We start from the raw sequence: 22,795 nt of genomic DNA, 5'->3' as shown, positions 1-22,795 counted from the left end.
TCAGCGGGGTGACTCCTTCATTTTTTTGCCCTGCCCATCATCTAAGGCTTTCACAGGCCTCTAAGACCACAGCCCCTCTCTCTTCTCAAAAGGTGGGTGCTGAGGCAGAGGTGCGGGTGTGTGAGGAGGACAGATGGAGCTGGGGCCGCGATGATGACCATGGACGGTTCTGAGCTCCTCAGCGGCTGGGCGAGGCCCCGGGCCCAGCCCAAGGGAGTCGCGTCTGGAGCGGGGCTGGAAAGGGGGTCCAGGCAAGGCCTCGTGCTTGGGAAAGGCCAAGGGGGTTGGAGGGGGTGGGTAATGGGACACAATGAGGTAGTCACACGAGGCGAAGGCATGTTGGGGGTGGGGGGAGCGGACACTGGAACACACACACACACACATGCTCGCACACACAACCAGCCAGACAATCGGGCCAGTGTGTCTGGGGCCTCGGAGCCCAGTGAATTAGGAGTTTGATAAGGGTTTTCTCTTTCTCTCGCTCGCCGGCCTTGGACAATCTCCCCCCAGTTTTCCTCGACGCCACCCCCGGCGCTGCCAACCCTCCTCCCCCCGCCTCCCTTCTCTTCCCTGTGCCCAGACTCTTGTTCGGGGCCTTGAAACAGTGAGCTGTCTTTGTTCGAAATACAGGTGAACGGCAATCATGTGATTAACACACACACACATAAAAAGCTTTTTAACAGCGCCCGCCCGGCCTCAGAGCCGCCCAGAGAGGAGCCACCCTGGATGGACAGAGGGACGGAGGGACGAGCATCCAGTCGGTTGTGTCCGGCTGCCCGCAGCAGTCTCCGACACCTGCTGCGGCCCGCCCGCTGCCCGTCTGCCTGGCATCCCTCGATCCCGGTGGGTCCCTGCTCATCCTTCCAGCCCTTGGTTCCTCCTCTTGAGGAGGTGTGGTGTCTGTGGCATCCGTGACTTGGCCTGAGACCCCCTTGGGGTGGGGAGGGGTGGTTACAGAGGGTAAGAAGCCAGGTGTGGGGTCCCACGACTCCCCTTTCGACTGCCTGCCTCCTCCCTTACCCCCACCCCCTTGGCCCAGCTGTGCCAGGATGGGGGTGGGGGTGGCGGTGGGCGCTCTGGGTCTGCAGAGAAGCCAGGCTGGACAGAAGAGTCTTCTCTCTTCCCCTCCCTCTGTTTCTGTCTCTGTCTCTCTCCCTCTGTTCCTGTTTCCAAGAGCTGTACTGGGCTCTCTGCTGAGAGGTGCTGGGTGAGGAAGGTGGGCCTGCAGGGGTGCGGGGCGGGGGGGAGTGCTGTCAGATGCTCAGGGCTGTGGCTGGGGGCGTACACTGTGCTGTGAACACACTGCCCACCATGCTGGCAACTCTTGATCCCCTCCATCTGTTGCAGGCCCCTGGGGCCCAGCTTTCCCCAGCAGGGGAAGGTGCAGGCCCCGTATTCATCCCTGGAGAGCAGGGGGTTTGGAGAGGGGGAGGGTTCCTGGAGGAGGACGATGAGGACACGGGGCCTCTGTCCTTGGCAGAACCAGCCTGGTGGCCAGCGCCCCCTTCTGCTCTTTTCCCCGCTGGGGATGGGAGGGGTCCTTGCCCTCTCATTCCTGACCCTCCCCCAGGAATGCTGGTGACCCCTCACCACACCTCGCCCCCCAGTCCCACGTATACCCATCCTGGGAGAGGTGTGGTGCTGGGGAACTCTGGAGCCTGTTCTCTCTCCCCAGAAGGGAGGGTATAATGGTAAGGTTCAGGCTGGCTTCCCTGGGCGGAGGCCTTTCGGGACTGGCAGGGTTTTTCTGGGATCCAACCTGGGTTCTGTGGAGCTGGTGCCAGATTTACTCCTGAGATGGGCCCCTGAGAGGAACAGAGCAAATGAAATTCTGTCCATCAGATGTAAAGCCCACTGATGACTCTGCCTGTTGGAGCTGCTTTGGGTCGGCCGTGACCCTTAACCCCTTAGCTCCCGAGCCCTCTCCTGGGGGGCACTGGTCCAACTTTGTGGAAGGTCCCAGTCCCTCATCTGTCCTCTGGGGCATTGGTTACGTCCCCCCACCCGCCTCCCAGATCCCCAGGTGAGATGTGATGGGAAATCTGCTGTTCAGCTGAGCTGGGGCCAAGCAGGAAGGCCCTTTAGCACCTCCAGGCACCATGAGGATGAGACCCGCATGGTTCAGCTTGTCCGTTCACTCCTTCTTCAGGCCTGAGCCCTGCTCCCACTTTCTGACCAGCTCCCAGCAATCGCCTCGAGCATTGCTTCTAAATCTTGCTGCACTTTAGGGTCACTGTGGCATCTTAAAGAAACACTGAAGCCTGGGTCCCCTACAGACTGGCTAATTTTGAATTTCTGGGCATGGGGGTCCAGAAGTGTTTGCTTTTTGCAGTGCCCTGGGAGGACTTGCTCTCCCTGACTGGGGTCTCTGGAACCCTGAGGCTGTGGTTACCCCCTGCAGAACCCAAAATCTCCCCGGAGAAGGGAGGGGGCTGGGCTCTGGACCCCTGAGCTGGAGGCCAGAGTGCAGTGACCCTGAGGTGTTCGGGGAGTTGTGGGGTGTGTCGGGGGAGGGACTGTGCATTGGGAAGGGGGAGGGCTGAGGGGCACAGGTCAGGGTCAAGGGTACAATACTCAGACAGAAGCTTAGCCTGGGAGAGTGTATGGTGGGGAGGGAGGCGGGCGGTGGGAGGTCCCCTACCTCTGGTCAGACATGTTCTTCGCGGTTCAGGTACAGTGGAAAGAACACTGGTCTTGGAGTCACGAAACCCTGCCACTCCTATCCATATGGCCTTGGGCAGATTATGCTGTTAACCTCTCACACTTGGTTTTTGCTTGTATAAGATGTTGAGCATTTTATATATCACTATATCCCAAGTGGATGGGAGAATTAAATAAGAATACACAGGCACAGAGCTTTTTGAATAGGTTAAATGTTCATTTTTTTTTTAAGTTTTTCTTCCAGTTTCACTGAAATCTAATTGACATACAGTACTGTGTAAGTTTAAGGTTGATAGCATAATGATTTGACTTACATACATCAAGAAATGATTATTACAGTTAAGCTTTGTGAATATTCATCATCTTTTATAGATACAAAATTAAATAAATAGAAAAAGTGTTATAAAAAAAAAGAGTATGCAAGGAATTCCCTGGCGGGCCAGTGGTTAGAACGTGGCTATTTCACTGTTGAAGTCTTGGGTTCGAACCCTGTTTGAGGAACTAAGATCCCGCAAGACATGCTGCGCGGCCAAAATAAAAAACAAAAAGAATACACACACTCTGAATGTTTGGTGCAGAGTTGTTGTTGAGTTGCTGAGTCGTGTCCGACTCTTTGCGACCCCATGAATGCCTGGCTTCCCTGTCCATCACCATCTCCTGGAGCTTGCTCAAACTCATGTCCATCAAGTCGGTGAGGCCATCCAAGTATCTCATCTTCTGTCGTCCCCTTCTCCTCCTGCTTTCAATCTTTCCCACCATCAGGGTCTTTTCCAAGGAGTCAGCTCTTCGCATCAGGTGGCCAAAGTATTGGCGCATCAGCTTCAGCATCAGTCCTCCCGATGACTATTCAGGGTTGATTTCCTTTAGGATGGACTGGTTTGATCTCCTTGCTGTCCAAGGTGCAGAGTAAGTGCTCAGTAAATGATAATTAGAAAAAATAGTTTAGAGACTGGGAGGTGGGGGTGCTGTTGACATCAATTCAGGTGCACAGGTGTTTACAGAGCAGTGACTGTGGATTAGAGTCAGGAGTTTGTAATCTGCCTGTTGAATCCCAGAGTCAGACCAGGGCAGTGTGACAAGTGCTTCATGGGTGGGCCTCCCCTGCTGGTGGCCCCTCGACAGTGAAGACCACACTTCCAGAGCCCTCTGGACCGGCCCCACCGTGGACACCCCTGTCCTGGGAGCCTCAACAGTTCTCCCTACTCAGGTGCCATCCTTATTCTCCTTCTGGGAAGGAAACTGAGGCTCAAAAACGTTCAGTGATCAGCCCAAGCTCACGCAGCTAATGATGGGAAGGCCCGGCCTGGTACCCACAGTTTCCCCTCCAGCCCAGCCTCTGACCACTCTGCTCTGCCGCCGCCAGACCCCAGGCATAGCTTCCTGCCTCCTGCACCCCCCACCCCTCCCCGAGGCCTTTGCACTGGCTCTGTGCTTTCCCTCCCCCTCGTCGCTGTTGGCAGCCCAGCTCAGAGGCCCTCTCTTCGGGACACGCCTCGCTTGGAATTCTTTTCCTGTATTCCTTTCCCGCGGAGGAGAGGGTGATGGCTCCATGGCTGCCTCACCCCCTCACTGCACAGCCTGGCATCCAGGCTGATCTCCACCTCCTCCTGGGAGGCCCCCCTGAGGGCAGGGACATGCCTTCCTCTTGGTCTCGGCCCCTCCAGGCCCCAGCATAACTTCAGGGAATCTTCCCTGAGTGGACATGTCACCCAAGTTGGGAGCAAAAGATGGGGAAAGCTGGGGTGGACCGGAGCGGCTACCTGGAGGTGGAAGCCTGAGCGCGGGTGGGGGTGGCGGAGGGAAGGACGGCATTCCAGGCCTGTCCTGACAAGGGTTCTCGCCGGCCCTTGTTTTTGGTCCAAGCTGAGGGTCGCGGACCTGGGCCAGGAAGGCAGCTCCTGGGGCCTGTGTCCTCCTTGCCCTCCCAAGCCCGCCCACTCCGGGAACAAGGAAGCTGGGGCCAGTGCCCAGGGCTGCCTCGGGGCAGCTGGCCTCTGCCCTCTTCTTAGAAGCCCTCAGAGCTGCTCGTTCCTGCCATCCAAGCCCAGCTGCCGGAAAGCCCTTCCTGGTGTCTCCCCGAACCGCTCACGCTGTGGTGAACTTTTGTGAACATACCCTCTGTGTGGGGCGTTGGGCCAGGAGCTGGGGTAGGGAGGTGGTGGTGGAGGCCAGACCTGGCTTTGAGGAGCTCAGAGTTTGATGAGAGACCTGCATAGAAACCCGGAACCCTGGCATGGCCACGGTCCTCCGCGGCCAAGCAGGGTTGGGGCAGTCAAATCCCAGCAGAGCTGTGGGCCATGGGGTTGCCTCGGCCACTTTCTACCCTCTCTAGGCCTCAGTTTCCCCACCTATAGAATGTGGGGGCAGCTAGCTTATCTCCAAGGCCATTTCCAGATTCAGTAGCCCGTGAATTATATTTCAAAATTAGAGGCCAGTGCCTGACCCAGCGTTTCCAAGGTGGTGCCTCAGGGCGCTCTGTGTTCCCCAGGCATTGATCAGCTTCTCTTGAAAAGACAAGTTTTGTGGGCAACTGAGTTTGGGAAACACTGCTTTCCACTTTTTCTTTGTAGAGAGGCAGGGCCTTTGAGGGTGTGAAAAGCTCTAACTGCTATAATGAAGAGATGGAACTTTGTTTAAAATGCATACCCCAACTCCTCTTCCTCCTCACCCTTCTCCTTGCGGATGAGATGGAGATTGAATCGTTCATTCATTTTCCTAAGTCCTTTCCTCTGACTCTGGGCCTTTTCTCTCTTCCTTCCTTTCTCTTAAGAGTCAAGAAGAAGGTGCAGGTGCCCCCATGAGGAGCCTGGGCGCACCTTAGGGCACAGTCCTCAATCCCACAGAGCTCCACCACCCGCTGTCTCCCTGCCCCTGCACTTGACCTAAGCTGCAGCTGTATCTACTCTCCGCCCCCTCGCCATCCCCTTGTGTGACCCGAACCCAGCAGGCCAAGTCCTGCCCACAGAGCACCTTGCCTGTTGGCCAAGGCCTGGAGCCTCCCCTGTGTCCTGCCTTGGTCACCTTGCCAGCAGGACATCATCCCTGTGGGGTGCAGACCTGCGGGCTGAGGCTTTCTCACCTTCCTCCAGGACGCCTGGTGCACAGAGGTGCAGAGTGAGGCAAGTGATGACTTGATGAACAGACACGGGAGCACTGGTGTGGTGCTCTTGAGTCAGGCAGCTGTGAGTTCAAATCCTGCCCCTCCCTGCACCCACTTACTAGCAGTGTGTCCTTGGCAAATGACCTAATGTCTCTGAATCTGTTTCCTTCCAGGTCAGGGTGAGGATAAAACCAGTTAATGTATGTAAACACTTAGGACAGTGCCTGGCACATGACGGGGCTCAGTAAATGGCCGCTATTGTTATTAGCATCTCAGGCTCTGCCTCAGAGGGTGGCTGTCGGTTGACCTTGGGTTTGACAGGAGTCACTGCTTCTTGTCCTGCCCAAGTGCAGTTGTCCGATGTCCTCCCATCGGCAGGATCGTCATCCCATTGGACAAAAGCAGAAAGGGAAGTGGTTGGCCTAGATCACAGAACTATTTGGTCTTGGAGCTCGACCGCTTGGTCAGGACTTTTGGCCCCAGGTTTCCTGAAGACCCACCCTCTGCTGTCGGTAGGGTGATAAAGTGGGGCGAGTGCTCAGCTCGTGTTCAGGGAGCTTGTGAACAAGCTGGGAGTTTTTCCCTCGTGCAGACTTGCTCACACACCTTTTAGAAGAGAGAGGTGATGGGCTGAAGACAGTGGTGATGATGGAGGAAAGAAAGGATGGGTGGGGGGTACGGAGGGTGGCCTTATCACGTGGGCCCCTTGGTGTTGTCCCTGGAGGGGGTTGATGCTCTGGACAGCTTGAGGGGAGGGGCTTATCCAGGTTTCCCAGTTTAGGAGGTGACTGGAATAACTAGGTCTTCCCATTCCGGAGTCCCTGTCATTTCACTCTGTCATCTAGGAAATGGCCCAGGCTGTGGCTGCCAAAGAGCAGGAGACTGGACTGGGTGTGAATGGAGCCAGATGCCCATTGGAGGTTTGTGCTGTGAGTGTATCTCTCATCTGGCGAGTTTATCTCTGGCCCCTGAAAGTGAAAATGGATGAGCCAGTGGGATTTTAGTGTTCGTGTGTGCACTCTACGGGGCCTCCCCATGATAAGATTGCCTTCTTATCATGCCTTCTTTGTTGATGTCACTTTATAATGAGAAATGGAGCTGAGTGATGATGAGCGTGAGTGTGCGTGTGGGCTTAGTCGCTCAGTTGCGTCCAACTCTTTGAGACTACATGGACTGTAGCCCTCCAGGCTCCTCTGTCCATGGGATTTCCCAGGCAAGAATACTGGAATGGGTTGCCATTTCCTAACCAGGGGATCTTCTTGACCCAGGGATCAAACCCGTGTCTCCTGTGTCTCCTGAATTGCAGGTGGATTCTTTACTGCTGAGCCACCAGGAAAGCCCAATAAGATTGAGACTCAGAACCAAAGAGACCAGAGTTCAAATCCACTGCTAACCAGCAGTGGGATCAGGCCAGTCACATTATCTTCCTGTGCCTCAATCTGTACTTCTGTAAACCAGGGGATCTTCCCAACTCTGGGATCGAACCCAGGTCTCCTGCATTTCAGGCAGATTCTTTACCCTCTGAGCCACCAGGGAAGCCCCCAAATGAGCGTAGCACTGCCTACCTCATGGGAATGCAAAAATGAGAGAGACGAGGACTGGCAGGTGTTTCGCATGGTGCTTGAGAATGAAGGCTGGCGTGGGCATGGCCTTCTCTAGTCCTATCTCCAGTGTCAGTTGATGTCCAGAAGTTTCACAGTCATGTTGGGTGGAATAATGCCTTGGATATAATGCACCGAGGAAAATCTCTTCCCTTCCTAGGGTCAAGAGTTGCATTTACTGCAATAAGAGCAAAGGACTTGGCACAGCCCTGGGGTGCATTGATTCAAGCAGGAAGTATAATATATCCTTAAGGCTGCCAGGCATGGGGATTTTTGTATCCAGGTGGCAGGTTGAGAAGTCAGACTTTGAAAGTCTCCTGTTCTGGGCTAGAACCCTGAGCAGAAGTCTTAGTAGCTCAGCACCTTTAGCACGGGCTGTGGGAGAAGCTGCTCCCAATTCCGCCCCGGTCTCGACTCTTGCTGTGTGACCTGGGGCAGGTCAGTCGCCCTCTCTGGGCTCTCTCATTACTTCATCTGTCCAATGAGAGAGCTGGCCTCTAAGATCTCTGGGGGGACTTTCAGATTTGGGGATATGGAGGTTGTATAGGAAAATGCCCACATCTGTTTTTTTTTTTTTTTCTCCCTGAGGCATCTGCTAAGGGCTGGGCATGTAAGCACACAGCGGGTGCTCAGAGTGTGCTAGTTGAATCTCATTGACCAGGGAGAGAATCCATTGAGAGCCCTGCCCTGCTTCTCCTTTCCCCAGAGAACCGGTCCACTGGTCCAGTCACAGCATCTCGTTAGCCCTTAGGGGGCAGGACCCATGGTTCACTCTCCGCAGTCAGCAGTTCATTCATTTGTTCTTCTTAATTTTTTTTTTTTTTAATTTTGAGGAATCCCAATTTACTTATTTTTATTTTATGACTAATGGTTTAAAAAATATTTATTTTAATGTATTTATTAGGCTGTGCTGGGTCTTAGTTTCGGCCCTTGGGATCTTCAGTGGTAGCATTCGAATCCTTACCTGCAGCATGTGGGATCTAGTTCCTGAATCAAGGATCGAACCTGGGCCCCCTGATTTGGGAGTGTGGAGTCTTAGCCACCAGACCACTGGGGAAGTTCCTCATTCATTGGTTCTAAAACACACAAATGCCACAGACACACATGCACGCAGGGAAATAAAATCTTAGATTACAGACAGATCAAATGAGTATTTTCTTCTTACGCCTCTGAGAAAATCCCAAATCTTTAGCCTGGTCTGGCATGACCTGCCCCACTTTCACCCCGAGACTCCAGCCAGAGTGTCCATCCTCTGCTTTCCTCAACTCAGGCCTCCAAGTCCCCACAAATGCTCTTCCTTCCCTGAACTCACTTCCACTGTCACCTTGCTGGCTTCTTCTTTGGGCTCAACCTAAAGTCTGCAGAGTCCCTGCCCCAATCCTCCAGGGTCCACTACTCTTTCTAACAACCCCTCAGCCTTTTCCTTTATACTATTCACGACAACTTACGATTATACATTTATTGTGGGATTAGTCATTCTTTTTTTTTTGTCTGCCCTGTGTGGCTTGTGGGATTTTTAGTTCCCTGACCAGGGGTCGAACCTGGACCCTCTGCAGTGAAAGCAAGGAGCCCTAACCACCAGATCTCCAGGAAATCCCTGGTATTGTTTCTCCTCCCACAAGGATGTCAGCTTCACGAACCTCTGGGGATCAGCTGAGCGCCAGGCACGCCAGAGGGGCCTGATGAATGAATGAATGAATGAACACACACAGCCTCATGGAGAAGACGGGAATGGGGGAGGATTAGAGGAGAGCAGGGAGGCCGAGGATCAGAGCGGGAGACCTGCCCAGGGTCTCTCGAGTGATGCAAGCGTGTGTCTTGATTCCAGTCCAGTGCTCTCCCTCCTTTCGGAATGCAGGGCACCTGGAGGGATAGGCTGGATAGTCTAGACACCTATCTATCAGGGCTAGATCTATCAGGGATATCAGGGATAGTCGGACACCAAGCCCCTGAGGACCTAGGGAAGGGGAGGAGGGAACAGGGCATCTGAGCCAGCTCCCCCGCCAGCTCCACCCCTTCCCCCAGCAGGCAGGAAGGACAGGGCAGCTCTGTCAGCTTCAGACACCACCGCCCCAGGGGACCCAGCCCTGAGCCCAAGGAGGCTGAGGGAAAAAACCAGGGGTGTGTGTGTGTGTGCGGGGGGACAGGAAGCCCCGGGTCTTCCCCTCCTCTCTCCTGCCCCACCCTCCACCCCCATCTCTGGCTGGAGCTGGCAGCCCCAGGCCTTGGCACTAGGGGGCTGGGGGTGGGGAAATGGGGGAGAGAAACCCCATTCTGGCCCAAAGCCTTCCTTCCCCCTCCCCATTTGATTTCTGGCTCTTTGACTGCCCTGGCTGCCCCTGGAGAGCTGGATCCGGGGCCCTGAGGGTAGTGGGACAGAGGGAAAGGGAGACGGCCCTGCCCGCTTTAAGCCCTTCCTGTGTGCCTGGCACTGTGTGGACCACCCTCCGGCCCCTGGGCTGGGACCTGAGAGGCCTCACTGTGAGGCCTGGCTCTGCAGGGAACTGCGGTGTGACCTTGGGTGGGGCACAGCCCAGCTCTGACCACCAGCCTCACCCACATCTGTCAGTGTGGCCCAAAGCTCATCGGCAAGCTTGTTCTAAATACTGATTCCCAGGTCCTAATTTGAGCCGTAGATTTGGGTGGGATTTCTTTTTCAAAGCTCCACTGTGATTATGCTGTAGCTGGTGGGGGAACTATTAGAATAGAGGGTCTCGGAGGCCCCCATCCTCAGCCTCAAAGCTCCTGCCTCTTGGTCAGGCTGGGCCCCTGGACTTCCATGGTGCCCTCCTCCCTGCTGTGTCCTGAGCAGGCATGGCTTGGGCCCTTGGAAGCCAAGGGCCGAGTCCTCCTGTGTGGCGCTGGAGCACTGGAGGTGTGCAGGCTACGGCGGCCCAAGGGGGCTTCGTGGGCCTGCGGGAAACGCAGAGGAACCTGGGAGGGGCCTGAGCAGTGCAGCCAGGGCAGCCCATGTCCCCACCCCCTCAGCCTCTCTTTTTTCTCCTGACCTTCGCTTTTCCCCCTTTTCTCTTCTACTGCCTCATCCATGGCCCTGTTTTTCTGTCTGCCTGGATTTCCTTCTCTCCCTCCATTCATTTCAGTTCAGTTCAGTCGCTCAGTCGTGTCCAACTCCTTGCGACCCGATGGACTGCAGCACACTAGGCCTCCCTGTCCATCACCAACTCCTGGAGTTTACTCAAACTCATGTCCATTGAGTAGGTGATGCCATCCAATCATCTCATCCTCTGTCATCCCCTTCTCCTCCTGCCTTCAATCTTTCCCAGCATCGGGGCCTTTTCCAAGGAGTCAGTTCTTCACATCAGGTGGCCAAAGTATTGGAGCTTCAGCTTCAGCATCAGTCCTTCCAATGACTATTCAGGACTGATTTCCTTTAGGATGGACTGGTTGGATCTCCTAGCTGTCCAAGGGACTCTCCAGAGTCTTCTCCAACACCACAGTCTGCCTGGATTACCTTCTCTCCATTACTTCTGGTTTTTCCTCTTTCCATCTGCAGACCCCTCTCTGGGAGGCTCCGTCATTTTGACCCCAAAGGTGTGGTTGTGTCTCAGTGTCCTTGCCTTTCTGGCTCTCTCTGCCCCGCTGGCATCTTGTCTGTCCTCAGCTGGGCGGCTCTCTCTCTCTAGCGCCTGGCCCCGCTCTCAGACGCTCATCTTTCTCTCTCTCTATTTCTCATCTCTCCCCACCGTCCCTCACCTGCTCTGTCCCTGTACCAGGAGGTGTGTGTGGGGGTAGGGTGGGGAGGGTGTTGTTGCCAGGGGTCGGAGGGTCCTGGGAAAATGAGAAAGATGGGGACAAGCAACTTAGAGAGGCTGAGATTTGTACAGAGCAGCTCTTGAGGCTGAGGGTGCAGGGCCTCCTGTCCCGACCTTCAGGGTCCTCCGCACCTGGCTCCACACCACCTCGCCGGGTCCACCGCCGTGCCCTGGGCCCCCTGCTGCTCCCTCAGGCCTGTGCTAGGACTGTCTCCCTCTTGTTTCCAGAGTCACCGCCGCTGCCTCTAGGGCCCTTCACCCTTGCCCCCACTGCACCGAGTCTGGGAGGTGGACTGGTGGGAGATGGGGCTGGAGGATGAGTTGATGAGTTCGGGCCTTCCTGGTGCCATCCTCATTGAGTTAGACCCAAGGATTTGTACCTGATCCTGGGGCAGGAGGCAAAGGTTGCAGATACTGGTGGCAGAGCTGGTGTTTGGATCCCTTTGTGTGTTAGTTTTCCAGCGCTCAGAGAGTCAAGCTGATTTGCTTAAGGTCACGCAGCAGGCCCATGGAATTGGGACAGCGGCAGTGGGATGGTGGAAGGTGGAAATGGAGGGGAATGGGGAAGGGAACAGTGTCTTGGTCCAGAAGCCAGAGACTTGGGGACAAGGCCGTGCCACGGACTTGCAGAGGGATGGGACCATGGTCTCCTCCCTCTGGGCCTTAGTTTCCCCATCTGGGCAGTGAGGGCTGGCCTCGATGGCTGGCGCAGTGTTTCCCACTCATTGACTAAACTGGTAGGGGTGGGGGTAGGGTAGGAACAGGAAAGGAAGAGATGGTGAGTTTTGACTCAACAGACCAGTTCCTCCCTGTCCTCCAGGCTTGGAGGATCAAAAGAGGCCACGGGCACCTCTTGTCTCTCCTCAGTGACCTGCCAGGACAGGTGGCGTCTGGCCTCTAGTCCTGTTAACCCCCTCGAGGCCAGGGCGGGGCCAAGGGCGCATGCCTTCCAGCTGCCCCTTGAAGGAGCCTCTCTGGGGACCGAGACATCAGGCTGGCCCCAGAGTGGAGGCCATAGACCCTGGACCTCCCACACTTCGGTGGAAAGGCCTTCTGCCCACCAGGGTCTGGCAAGAGCCCTCAGGGGAGGGGCTGGGGTCAAGCTCCCCCGGGAAGGTTGAGGTGGCCCTGCTCCCCCATCATGGGGATGTCTTTCCAGGAGCTGTGGGCTGTAGGAGCCCTTGTTTCTCCTCGACACCCTTTCTGCACCCCACCCCCTCCCGGCCCCCTGGCCCTGGGTGTGGGGACATGCAGAGGAGCAGCCAGGAGAAGGGTTAAGTCAGAGACTCTTGGGATGGCTTTGGCCACGGCTATTCCTCCGGGAGAGGAGAACAAGGGGCCCATTCTGTGTGTGGGAATTAATAGCAAAGAGTCATCTGGGGTGTCATTCAAGCCCTGATCGGCTCCCAGAGGAATGCAAGGGAGAGAGAGAGAGTAAAGGAGTTGGGGTGGGTGGGGGGGGTGGAGATGAGGCCTGAGGCAGAGATGTCAGAGGAAGGGCAGCAAGGTCCGGCTGGGAACCAGAGCCGGCCCTGGCGGGAGGGTCCACCGCCCTAAGATGAAGTCCTGCTTTTCGTCACAGATGTGCCCCTCAGCCTGGAGACCTCCCCCACACACGCTGCTCCACCTTCCCTCGCCAAGCGTCTGCTCCTTCTGTCTTCCCTCTCCCAGAATGGCTGTACCCTGTACCCCCACGTGACTGTCTCCCTCGAGCCCTGGAGCTCAGCCCGGGCCGTGGGCCTGTCGGGGCGGGCCTTCGGGCCTGCTCTCCGGGCGGCCCCGGTCACGCCCGCATCTGCCTGAGGGTCCCTGGTGCGGCCTTCCATCTGGGAACAGCCCCGTGGCCGGTGCCGTGGAGTGCCAGCCTGGGCTCCCGAGTGGTCCCCTCTGTCCCGGGGTCCTGTGGCCTGGCTCCGGGTCCCGTTCGGACACATTCCTGCCTGGTGACAGCAGGCACCTTTGGCCGCGTGCTTGTGGAGGGCACCGGGGCACTTAAGTCACCACAAGGCTGCAGCCTTCCCGCTCTCTGCCAGCCTCAGCCCGTGGCCCATGGGCCTGCAGGCCTCCGAGGCGTCCTGAGTGTCATGGCCCGAGGAAGGGCCTTGGGGAAGGTCCAGGTCAGACCCCTGCCTGCCCCCTGGGTCACGTATCTCTCAGTCCAGTGCCCTGACCCCACTCCGCCTCCCAGGCCACTAGGCAGCAGTTGTGAGGTTCGGGGCATCAGAGCAGGGGACCTGCTTCCTCCTTGTGTGACGGGGGCGGAGCTCCTTAGTCTCTTGAGCCTGGGGGGGTCTCGTCTGTAAATGGGGTCCTGTAACACTCACCTGACAGCTCTGTTGTGAAGTGAGAGAAGGTAACAGGTGTACAGCGCCTGACACAATAGAGGCTGCTGAGTGCTGTTGTTGTTTGTATTGTGATTATCATTATTTTTGGCGGTCTGGTGACATCCACTGCCCTTGGCTGAAATCCACTCCAGGCAGGCTGCGTGCATCTTCTTGGGTGAGTCTTAGGAATCCCATGGTCGCCGCTCCTGGGCTGTGGTTTCAGTGGGGGTGAGGTTCCCAGCCCCCGAGCCTCCTGGTGCCAGCATCATTTCCACACCTGGTGACTCACCCTGTGGGTCCTGCTGGAACTTGGTGCCTCTCCGCCTGATAGCCAGGTGCGGGGACAGAGTGTGCGGCCGCTGTGGGAACTCTGGAACGCTCTGGGCCTCTGTCTCTCCTCTGTAACAGGGCCAGCCTCCTCACCGTGGTAGCCTCTGGGCATGTTGAAGCTGAAGGGATCTTAGTTGTCCAGTCAGATCCTCTTAGGGTAGAGGTGGGAAATGGAGGTTCAGGAAAGAGGTCTTTCTGAGGGACTGAGAGCTGAACAGAGCTCCCAGGCCCCTCTGCGTTGGGCTGGAGTCTGGACTTCTGGGTCCTGGCCCCAACTCTGCCTTGAGGAGCCAAGGGGGCCTGGAAAATTCCTTACCCCTAGCTGGGATGGAGAGAGGGTCAACTGAAGGAAAGGAGGGGGTGCCTTTTGCAAACTGTGAAGTGCTCCATATTTGGGAGGTTCTCAGGAGGGCCTCTTGGGGCCCCGCTGGCCTAGAGGTCCAGGGAGGAGGGCAGCAAGTGGCCAGGCCTGTCCCTGTGCTCTTCTGAAAACCCTGTGTAGTGGTCTAGGGTCCAGAGGCTGCTGCACTGAGGCCCCTTCCAGAGGGACAGACTCGACTGGTAGGGCAGGTGGGGCAACCCAGGAGTTCCCTGCCCAGCCTGGGAGGTGGGCCCGGTGTTTGAAGGTGACATTCTCCAACATCCTCAAAGGGAAGGGCAGGCAGATGACGTCCCACTGTCTCTGCTCTGGGCTCAGTCCCTGTGAGGAGCTCACAGCTCCTTGACCATCATTCATTCAATCCCATAGACCTTTCCTGAGTATTAGGCATGGTGCTGAGTACTAATGGCATTCATTATTTTAGTTCTAGTTCTCAGCCTGGTGCTCAGCTCATGTACTCAGGAAAGGTCTATGGGATTGAAGTGGGTGATGGTTGAGACAACCTCTCCAGTGGCGGGATGAAGTGTATAGCTGGAGGCAAGGTCTGCAGCTTGCCTGGAGGCACAGTGGTGGACGTGGAGTGAGTAAGGAGCGATGGTGGGCCCTGTGGCCAGCAAGCGAGGGGTGGGGAGGGATGTTGAGGACAGTGAGTCAGACAGTCCTGAGTTCATGGCCTCACTCTGCAAGCTCCTACTTGCAAACCAGCTCCCTGCTCTGAGCCTCAGTGTCTTTATCTGTCAAATGGGGATAATAGGATCTATGTCACAGAGTCGTCCTGAGGATCCAGAGAGGTAACATGTGCAGGCTCTCAAGGGCATGCATGCTGGACACTCACACGGTGTGATGTGAACAGAGGTCTTTGGAGAGAATGGATATAAATTACAGAAATATGTTATAAAATTATAGTTGACAGGTACAGAAGTAAATGCAGGTTGCGTTGTCTTAGATTCATAGAGACGAAAGATAGATTTTTAGGGGAGTTCATAAATTTACCCATTCTGTGGACAGTGCCTGAGTGCCTGCTCTGTACTTCTGGCTGCTGGCCTTATAGAGAGAAATTAGGCACTGTGTTGACACTGAGCTTCATGGTCCTGAGAAGGACATAGGTAGATGAACACCTAATTCACTGCACCCGATACATGGGTAGCACTGGGCGGGGAATCATCTTAACTATTGGGAGGAAAGGCTTTTTTTCTTTCTAGTTTTTTTTTTTGCTGCACTCTGCAGCATTGGCATCCTAGTTCCCTGACCAGGGCTCAAACCCACGCCCCCTGCATTGGCAGTGTGGAGTCTTAACCACTGGATGGCCAGGGAAGGACCCGGAAGGCTTTTTATCAACCCATAAAATGTTTGAGAGCTAAAGAAAAAAACCACCAGCTTCAAATTATGTAAAGAACCAAAAAAAAATGGGGAAATTAATCAAAATTTCAAATGAAGAATTACAAACATCCTTTAAAAACTTGTTTAAAGCCAAATGATTATATTTAGTATGTAACATGAATACATTTTAATGTGTTTGATTATGCTGTGGGATCAGTCTGGTACCGACGAGGGTCTGATGAAATGATTCTACACACCAGGAATTGAGAGTGAACTTTAAAAAACACTCTGGGGACTTCTCTGATGGTCCAGTGATTAAGAATCTGCCTGCCAATGTAGGGGACATGGGTTTGATCCCTGGTCCAGGAACTGAGATCCTATATGCCGCAGGGCAACTAAGCCCATGGGCCACGACTATTTAGCCCAAGCACTGCCACTACTGAGCCTGCATATGCCAACTACTGAAGCCCATGTGCCCTTGAGGGTGCTCAGCAAAGGGAGCTGTCTGACTGTCTGGGGCAATCAAGGAGGACTTCTCAGTGGGAGTATTGATATTTGGGGCAAACCTGAAAGAGAGAAGAGGGGTTGAGCAGAGGGAAAAGCAGCCTAATGGTAACTGAAGGAGCTGCATGAGCAAAGGTGCAAAGGAAAGCATGTGAAGAATTTGGGAGAAGACCGAGATGTTTTGGTTTTAGGGTACGGTGGACAAGCGGAGGTCCAGAGTGGCACTAGGAAGGTTGGCAGGACACTTTATCTGGAGGACAATGGGAGCCAAGGAGAGTGTTTAGGAAGGAGGAGGGGTGGTGACGTGGTCAGACTTCTTTTTTTTGGCTGTGTTGGGTCTTTGTTGCTGTGCACAGGCCTTCTCTAGTTATGGTGCGTGGGCTGCTGACTGCGGTGCCTTCTCCTGTTACAGAGCACGGGCTCCAGGGCACATGGGCTTCAGTAGTTGGCAGACGCAGGCTCAGTAGTAGCAGTGCTTGGGCTAAATAGTTGTGGCCCATGGGCTTAGTTGCCCTGCAGCATATGGGATCTCAGTTCCTGGACCAGGGATCAAACCCATGTCCCCTACATTGGCAGGCAGATTCCTAATCACTGGACCATCAGAGAAGTCCCTAGAGTGTTTTTTAAAGTTCACTCTCAAAGCATCATGAAAGATGCATGCTGTGTGGAGGAGATGGAGGTGCTAGAAGAGAATAGAGGCAGGAAGGCCAGTTGGAAGGCTGAGGTGTTAATCCTGGTGAAAGATGAGGACTTTGCTGGGCAGGGTCAAGATGGGGAGAGAAGAGGAGGAGAGATGTAAGAAGTAATCAGGCAGTGATTGGAATGAAAGATGCTAGAAACAGGTGTTATACCAGCACCTGCTAGTCTCCCAGACTTCTGTGGGTCTGACATTTTCATGGTGTATCTCCTGGCTGAATCCCCATGAGAGGAGGCGGGCTTCTCTTAACGGAAATCTGCATTGTGTGATCCTTCAACTAACCATAGTCCTATGTGCCCTGAATTTTAAAAAATGTCAAAAAGGAAAAAAAAAGCCCACATGTAAATGATATACAGACAAACCAGAAAATATAGAGAAGCAAAAATAAGAAAGTAAAACTCACTCTTAATTCCATCCTTCAGAGAGTGGTAACAGTTTGGTATAAATGTGTGCGACTAAGTGTACATCTGAATGTTCCTGTGTGTCTGTCTGCCTGAGCAGTTCAGTGCACAGTAGATGGGCTCGTCTCTAGGTGGAGGACAAGGTTGATGTTTGGGGTTAAGCTCTGTACCACGAGGCTCTGAGTGTTTGGGTTTCCATCAACTTCACGGACAGCAAGCTGTTCTAGAAAAACAACTTCTTGCTCACTGCATCTGTCAGAGACTGAGAGAAGCTGGATCAAGTTCCCTATACTTTGTTTTTTTTTTTTTTTTTAATATACATTTACCCGTTCACTTTATTTTTAAATTTAATTTATAAATTATTTTTTGGCTGCATGGCACTTGGGATTTTAATTCCCCTGCTGCTGCTGCTGCTAAGTCGCTTCAGTCGTGTCCAACTCTGTGCGACCCCATAGACAGCAGCCCACTAGGCTCCTCTGTCCCTGGGATTCTCCAGGCAAGAATACTGGAGTGGGTTGCCATTTCCTTCTCCAATGCATGAAAGTGAAAAGTGAAAGTGAAGTCGCTCAGTCGTGCCCGACTCTTAGTGACCTCCTGGACAGCAGCCTACCAGGCTGCTTCGTCCTACCAGGGGTCAAACCTCTGCCCATTGTGATGGAAGTGTGGAGTCTTAATTGGACCTGCCAGGGAAGTCCCCCTTATTCTTAGCATACTTCAATTTCTCTTTGCATCTTCTATAGTTTCCATTTTACAGATGTTGACACTATGTTATTTGGTACATAAATATTTATATTTTTATATCTTTATTGTGTTTAGTGTTAGCTTTGTAAAGTCTACTTTCTCATCATTTTTAATGGTCTTTGACCTAAATTTAACTTTGTCAGATCATAAGGTTGCAAACCTTGGTCATCTGTGTTTTCTTGGTATGCCTTCACCATCAGCAAACAAATATACACTATAGATATTTAAACGTTTGAACTCCAGAGGCCAATAGAACTGAGTTGGAATCCTGATTCTGACACTTGTTGGATGTGTGACCACTGAGTCCCTTAAAATTTCAAGTCTTCATTTAAAATTAAAAAAAAAAATTTACTTATTTGACTGCATTGACTCATAGTTGCATCACTCAAGATCTTTCACTGTAGAGCACGGGCTCAGTAGCTGCAGAGCGTGGGCTTCTCTCTAGTTGTGGTGGGCAGGTTTAGCTGCACCTCGGCATGTAGGATCTTAGCTCCCTGCCCAGGGATCGAACCTGTGTCTCCTGCATTGGAAGGCAGATACTTAACCACTGGACTATCAGGGAAGTTCCTAAATCTTCATTAAAAAAATTTTTTAAAGTAATTTACTTACCTGGCTGAGCTGGGTCTTAGTTGCAGCATGCAGGATCTAGATCCCAGACCAGGGATCGAACCCGGCCACCTGCACTGAGAATGCACAGCCTTAGCCACTGGACCACGAGGGATGTCCCCAAATCTTCATTTTTTATGAAAGAGACTCATAACAACTACACAGGGTTGTTGTGACTGAAGGAGAAAAGTCTGGCATTAAAAATAAAAGATTGTTGTGAGTGGGCACCCACAGGCTCAGGGCCTTGTGCTGAGGGCAGTCCGGGAATTCCTAAGCAGCCACTTCCAGGGCCCATGGGGCATGAGCATATTCACATGCAGAACTGATCACAGTGCCAGGTGGGGCACCCGGTTTCTACAGGAGTGGCCAGGGGAAGGGCTGCTGGAGCGCAGAGGATGGAGACAGGCAGCCTAAAAGTCTTCGGGGAAGACCGAGGGCTCGAAAAATCTGGAAGGAACTTGGATTTTACCAGTCACAAGTGCTCCATTTTTCAGTGAATTAAACAGAGCGGTTCGGAGAGGGCCAAGGATACGTCTGAGGTCACCAGTGGGAAGCAGCAGCTTGGGTCCTTGAACCTGAATCCTGACTTGAGGTCCAGCACCCAGCACCAGGCACCCCGGGACCTGGAGCAATATCACAGCAGGGACTGTGTCTTCGGTAGGTGCCCCCCCCCCCGACCCCTTCCTCACAGGGTCCCCTGACAACACCTGTGCTGGACTGCACCTGGGTGGGGGGCACCTCCTGAGGGGGTGGCAGGTGGAGGGGAGCAGGCGCGGGACAGGTCAGGCCCTGAAGAGCGGGCAGGGTGGCTGCCGGGCAGGAGGGGCACCCAGCTGCAGGGACTGGAGTACTGACTCGTGAAGATGAGCGGAAAAGAGGAAGGCCCGGGGCTCAGACGAGGTGGGAGAGGTGCAGGAGCCAGGGTAGCAGAGAAGGAGGAAGCCGGAGAACCCGGTGGTCAGAGTGGGGGGGCGGGGTCAGACCCAGCTCAAACTGTGGGGCAGCCCCGGTGCCTCCCAACCCTGCTTCCACAACCGCAAGAGGAGGGTGGGGGCGATGCCTCCCGGGGGTCCTGGTTGGGGGCAAAGGGCAGAGCTGCTGCCATGGGTCCTCTGGTTCCCAAGAAGGTGGGCCCAAGGCCCTCTGCGCCTTCCAGAGACCGTGCACACAGGGCCTGTAAATACTTGCTGAATAGTGAACTCACAACTGCCTGAATGAGGGGCAGAGGGAGACTAGTTCTAGCCGAGGCCAATTTCTGTCCTGAGGACTTTGAGAATTACAGCCCTGTCGGCTCCCCGTGACCTGTGGGCAGGATTGAGCCCCACTCAGAGGGTGGTCTGTGTGCACTCCACTTACCTGCAGGGCCCTGCCCCCTTTCTAATGAAGACATTTGTTTTGTTTTGTTTTTTTTAATCTTATGAAGAGCTTGCAGTTATTTATTTGCTCATTTATTTGCCATACCACGAGGCATACAGGATCTTCGTTCCCCGACCAGGGATCGAACTCCCGCCCACTGCAGTAGAAGCACAGTCTTACCTCCTAGACCACCAGGGAAGTCCCAAGCCATTTATTTTTCTGGACCCTTCTACTCTCCCTCACGTTCCTCTTGGACCAAGGCAGAGAGAACACCAAGAGGAAACCAGGAAGGGTTCTGATTGTTGTTGTTGTTGTTGTAAGATCTGGTTCAACCTCTGGAATTGGGGTGGGGGCGGGGCCGCTGGCGTGGTTGGGAGGAATCAGGTTGTAGCTGTCAGGTGTGACCAGAAGCTGTGACCTGGTGAGCCGGCCACTGGGGAGGAGATGACAGAGCACTGGCTTAATAGCAAAGCTCTGGAGTAACTCTGGGCATGCTTCACCTCCCTGTGCCTCAGTTTCCCCATCTGTAAAGTGGGGAGAATTATAGCACCACTTCTGGAGGTCACTATGATCTATGAAAAGCACTTAGAACTCCTGGAATGTAATAAACATTCCTTTAACAAACATCTATGGAACACCTACTTGGGATCCTCAGATTAAATCAGGGAACTATACCAAAAGCACAAACTCCAATTGAGGGAAACAAACAAAGCCCCAAATAAGTGACTTCTATATAGTTTGATAAGGCGAAAGGGGTGTCACAAGTAGGGGGAAGGGTGGCCCATAGCTTTAAGCAGGGCCATTAAGGCGGGCCTCACTGAGTGAAGGCCTGAGGTTTCCGGGGTAGTTGAACATAGGGGTCTCCGGAAAGAACATTCCAGACAGAAGGAGCAGTCAGGGCACAGGTAAATCAGAGGACAGGCAGATTCCTGGCTGTGTTTGTTTTCCCTTTTTAAAAATCACTGTGTTTTAACATCTTTATTGAGGTGTAGCTAACATACAATGGGCTTCCCAGGCTCAGAGGGTAAAGAATCCACCTGTAATGCGAAAGACCTGGGTTTGATCCCTGGGTTGGGAAGATCCCCTGGAGGAGGGCATGGCAACCCACTCTGGTATTCTTGCCTGGAGAATCTCATGGTCAGAGGAGCCTGGTGGGCTGCAGTCTATGGGATTGCAAAGAGTCGGACACGACTGAGCGACTAACACTAACATACAATAAACTGCACGTGTTTAAAATGTGCACGTTGGTGAGTTTTGACACATCCGTATACACGTGTGAAACCATCACCACGGTCAAGAAAATAGCATACCTGGGGACTCGCCTTCCAACACAGCGGGCCTAGGTCCTGTCCCTGGTCAGCCTCACTGGGTCCACCTCCTGTCCTCTGGCTTCCCTCAGCGGCTTCCTCACCGGCCCCCTGCTTCTGCCTGGCCCCTCAGGCCGGTCTCAGACCTCCTCACTCGCTGCTCCTGTCCCTCCAGTGCTCAGGCGCTCTCCCCACCTTAGGGCCTGTGCCCTACTCCTTCTGCCCGGTAACTAAGCCGAGTGCTGCAGGGATGAGCCCTCGTGCCGTGAAGACCTGATGTAGCAAAATAAAATTTTGTCCTGGTCCTTTAAAGAAAGAAAATAATATATTCATCACCCACAAAACTTTCTTTCTGTCCCTTGGTCATCCTTTCCTCCATTTCCACCCTATCTCCAGGCAACCATGATCTGCTTCTGTCCCTGCAGATTAATTTGTATTTTTAGAGTTGTATGTAAATGGAGTCATATACTCTCTTTTTTTTTTTTTGGCTTGGCTTCATTCACTCAACTTAATTGTTTTGAGTTTATCCATGTCACTGTGTGTATCGACAGCTTATCCTTTTTATTACTGAAGAATATTCCATTGTATAGATAGACCACAGTTTGTTTATCCGTTCACCTGTTGATGGACGTTTGAGCTGTTTCCAGATTTTGTCTATTACAAATAAAGCTACTGTGAACATTCATGTAAAGTCCTTGTGTACATGTGTTTCCATTTCTAGTAGGTAAATACTAGGAGTGGAATGTCTGGGTTGTGTGCAAGGTGTATATTTAACTTTTTAAGAAACCATCAAACCATTTTCCAAGGTGGTTGTACCGTTTTACATTCTCCCTGGCAGAGTATGAGAGTTCGACTTCCTCCGCAGACTTGGTATGGTCAGTCTTTTTTTTTTAATTAAAAAAATTTTTAAAGTTGGCTGCTCTGGGTCTTCATTGCAATGCACGTGGGGTTTCTCTAGTTGCAGACCACAGGCTCTAGCGTGCCTGGGCTCCATAGCAGTGGCATGAAGCTTAGTTGCCCTGAGGCACGTGGGATCTTAGTTTCCTGACTTGCGTCCTCTGCATTAGATCAAACCTGTGTCCCCTGCCTTGGAAGGCAGATTCTTAACCACTGGACCACCAGGGAAGTCCCTGGTCAGTTTTTTGAAAAAATTATTTATTGGCCACGCCAGGTCTTAGTTGAGGCATTTCAGATCTAGTTCCTTGACCAAGAATTGAACCTGGGCTCCCTGCACTGGGAGCATGGGAGTCTTAGCTACTAGACCACCAAGGAGGGAAGTCCCCCTGGTCAGTTTTTCAAACGATAATTTTAGCCATCTAATAAATGTGTAGTGACTTTAATTTGCATTTCCCTAGTGATGAATCATGAACTTCTTTTCATGTACTTATTTGCCATCTGTATATCTTCTTTGGTGAAGTGTCTCTTCAAATCTTTTGCCCATTTAAAAAATGGGGTTTATTTTCTTTTTATTGAGTTTGGAGTGCTCTTCATTTATTCTAATTACAGTTCTTTGTTAGTTATACAACTTGCAAATATTTTTCTCCAAGTTTTTGGCCTGTAAAGGTATCTTTAGAAGGGCAACATTTTTAAATTTTGAAGAAATCCAATTTACCATTTTTTTCTTATGGGTTGTATATTTAACGCTGTATCTAGGAAATCTTTGCCTGACTAGGGTCCTCAAGATTTTCTCCTATA

General features: G+C 53.2%; 1 long non-coding RNA gene across 1 annotated transcript; it reads left to right on the top strand.

The window, feature by feature from the left end:
- The first annotated feature begins 612 nt into the window (after positions 1-612).
- LOC113892242 lies at positions 613-21,791 on the top strand. The gene is made up of 3 exons (XR_003510999.1): positions 613-843; positions 18,932-19,094; positions 19,861-21,791. It is a non-coding gene; the product is annotated as an uncharacterized LOC113892242 (long non-coding RNA).
- Positions 21,792-22,795: the final 1,004 nt, after the last annotated feature.

The sequence above is a fragment of the Bos indicus x Bos taurus genome, chromosome 5, assembly GCF_003369695.1.
Source record: "Bos indicus x Bos taurus breed Angus x Brahman F1 hybrid chromosome 5, Bos_hybrid_MaternalHap_v2.0, whole genome shotgun sequence".
NCBI lineage: Eukaryota > Metazoa > Chordata > Mammalia > Artiodactyla > Bovidae > Bos > Bos indicus x Bos taurus.
This window is presented reverse-complemented; position numbering and strand designations above follow the sequence as displayed.